A 3,493-nucleotide genomic window follows, 5' to 3' on the forward strand; every position below is an offset into this window, starting at 1 on the left:
AATATGAACGAACTGCCCTCACACGGCTCACACGCAGGAATGACATAATTATGAAAAAAGCTGACAAGGGATCCTTGATAGTAATTGAAGACAGACAAACCTATATTGAGAAAGGCTTGGCACAAGTACACGATCCACAAACCTATCGACATCTAGACAAAGACCCAACACAATCCATAGTAGAACAAATCAATCAGACAGTTACTGACATACACAAATTAGGACTTCTGGATAGAAAGACACTACAATTCCTTTTCCAACTTAAACCATCTAAAGTACGAACACAACAACTCTATTTTCTTAGTAAAATACACAAAACTCCAGTCGCATATCGACCAATCGTGTCTGGTTGCTCAGGACCGACTGAAGCCATTTCTCAATTCGTAGACTATCTTCTCAAACCAATTGCACTCACACAGAACAGTTACATCCGGGACTCAAATGACTTCATATCCCTAATCGAAACAACAAGAATGAAACATGATGCCATACTAGTCACAATAGACGTTACATCGCTCTACACAAACATTCCACACAAAGAAGGCATACATGTATGCATTGAAAAACTCCGAGACTATATCCGAACCACCGACAACGAAGTATATTATGACATTGGCTTTTCACCAAATCTTGTTTGGATAACTGAGACATTTCTGACTCACATTTTAACTAACAACATATTCGAATTCAATGGTGAAATATATAGACAACTTTTTGGTGTTGCCATGGGAACAAAAGTTGCCCCAACATTTGCCAACCTCTTCATGGCCGATCTCGAAGAAAGATTTCTCCGAAATGAACCAACCAGACCACTGATCTGGAAGAGATTCATCGATGACATATATGTCATCTGGGAAGACACTACTCAAACTCTACAACACATGATGGAACGACTCAACAATTTTCACCCCACAATCAAATTCACATACACACAAAGCAACACAGAAGCCGTCTTCCTCGACGTTCTTACATACAAAGGCAATCGGTTTTCACAAAACAACATCCTTGACTGCAAGACTCATTTTAAAACCACTAACAGATTCCAATATCTGCATTACACCTCATGCCACGCACCGAGTACATTCAGAGCTGTCACACTTGGTGAGGCACACCGTTTCCTTAGATCCACATCAGACCCAACAGAGTACCGTCACATTCTTAACGACCACACAAAACGCCTCATATCAAGAGGATACCCCAAGAAACAAACCATAAGACTACTCTCAAAACTACCATTCAGCAAGAGACGTGACCTCCTCAAGAATACGACACACGATAAACAACAGACACAAAACACAAAATCAATATTCACGACAACTTTCTCACCCTGGTTCCCAAACATCAAACAATTGATCCACAGACAATGGCAAAGCATGATCGACAGCGACCCCCAACTCGAATCAATACTTGGATGTCACCCACCAATGATTGCCTACAAAAGAGCAAAGAACATCAGTGATCACATCACACGGGCCCGATTACGGGGAACCTCCAAACCAATAAAAGACGTTAAAAACAGCGACGTCCCAGTACCCAGACTCGCCATTACGCCAGTTACGACAACTTGCAACCACACACAATGCGGAATATGCCATCAGATCACGATTTGCTCTGCCATCCGCAGCACCACCACGGGCAAGTCATACCCACTATATTTCCAAAACAACAACACAACAATAAATGGACGAATGACATGCGCATCAACAAACATAATTTATGTCATTACGTGTGATGTACCCAGATGTCACAAACAATACGTTGGACAAACGGGTGGCACACTCAGAGTTCGTATGAGACACCACCGCAACAAACTGCGATCACGAGACACAAAAAAGATCTACTTACATTGTAACGAACGAAACCACAACTCAAAGGGACTTTGAAAAATAACACCTATCCAAATCGAAGAAAATCACCAACGACGCCTAACTCTGGAAAACGAATGGATAACACGACTCAAAACCACTGGTAGATTTGGCCTAAACAAAAAGGCACAACAATCAACTGACAATAACGATGGAAATAGACGGAGCGACACACCGGTGGTGGAGGCCCCACAACCGATGCTACCTCAGGTGATGACCTCACAGCGTCCGAACGCAAGCGCATCAGCACCGAATATTGAGTCGACACACACAGACTTCAACCGAATGGAAACAGAACTATTGCCAATACAAATAGTCACAAGCCATTAGACTTTAGAAAGACATTCTGTACATCATCACTATTATTATAGAGTTTTCTTTTTAAAAAAAGAAATTCACCATCCTATAAAATATTGGTTCTCTACTTAAAACAAATTACACAAATAAAAAGTTCACAGAAAACCGCCCACGGAACTGACCATTTATGACATCACAAACACGGAGACATCCACTACCGAGATACCTCAAACTCAACTCAACGCAACTCCAATGTTATCACAGTGTACACACACCAGCCAACAAAGTCACCCACAAAAATACAATTTAACCCAACCACTACCATGACTCAAGATCAACATTCAAGCACGATTAACATTTACAGAAACACAGCCATTTAATCAACACACCCCACACACAAACAAAGAACTCGTCAACAATTGCCTACACACTCTCGAGACCTCAACAACACCATCTCATCACAAGCCACACAACATTACCAGCCAACAGTCACCTTTCCTCCATTGAGGTCAGTAATTACACAACCACATTAACCACCCCACACCATAGCACGCACAAACATGGTCCCACTCAAATTAAACTGAATACTCTAATCTAATCTTAAGTAGTACATGACTTAACATATACTAAATTAAAGAAGGCATTTTTCGGGAGCCTACAATCATCCTGTTGCTTGGCTGATGAATGTTGAAGTAGCTGTCCCCACCCCCACACCAAACAAAATTTAAATATTAATGATCTAAATCATATATGAATTACTAAAAAACTACTAACTCAATTTTTAAAATATCAAATTCTGACTGAAAATGACAAGACAGAACTGCCTCTTCGGAGGTATACCAAACCCCTAATCCACTACCAATAATATAGTCTTACTATTTAGCTGGTCTAGCGATTTTGGGACCAATTACTTATACATTTAATAAATTAATTAAGAGCCATGACACCTTACTCCATCGCCCAGCCCAATCTTGATTGTGTGGCGTACGACGTAATTAACCTAACAACATAATCTAATCTTATCAAGTAATTAATTTATTACTACAATAACTATTTGATTAAAATTAACCCCTGTCTTCTGTCTCCCCCTCTCTCTCTTTCCTTCTCCCCTTCCTCCTCCCTACTTATTATACAGACTAAACGAACACACAGAATACACACAACTCCTAATCATTCGACAGCAAAACACTGACAACTCCAACAAACACAACTTTTACACTGGAGCAAGAAATTGCTGCATCAACACTGTGAGAGACTACTATTGACATTTAATGACAAGCCGTACACCTGAGAGAGCACCCCACAAGACAGGAAATGGAGCCCTCACGTTC

At 40.7% G+C, this 3,493-nt stretch overlaps 1 long non-coding RNA gene across 2 annotated transcripts; it reads right to left on the reverse strand.

The window, feature by feature from the left end:
• Window positions 1-233: 233 nt before the first annotated feature.
• On the reverse strand, window positions 234-2,709 carry LOC134196596 (uncharacterized). Of its 2 annotated transcripts, none has more exons than XR_009972545.1 (5): window positions 2,071-2,709; window positions 1,846-1,979; window positions 1,498-1,649; window positions 1,327-1,432; window positions 234-455 (listed from the first exon to the last, which is right to left on the reverse strand). It is a non-coding gene; the product is annotated as an uncharacterized LOC134196596 (long non-coding RNA). The 2 variants fall into 2 exon arrangements; XR_009972544.1 differs by having other exon boundaries at window positions 2,041-2,709.
• Between the last annotated feature and the right edge of the window lie 784 nt (window positions 2,710-3,493).

The sequence above is a fragment of the Corticium candelabrum genome, chromosome 21 (assembly GCF_963422355.1).
Source record: "Corticium candelabrum chromosome 21, ooCorCand1.1, whole genome shotgun sequence".
NCBI classification, from domain to species: Eukaryota; Metazoa; Porifera; class Homoscleromorpha; order Homosclerophorida; family Plakinidae; genus Corticium; species Corticium candelabrum.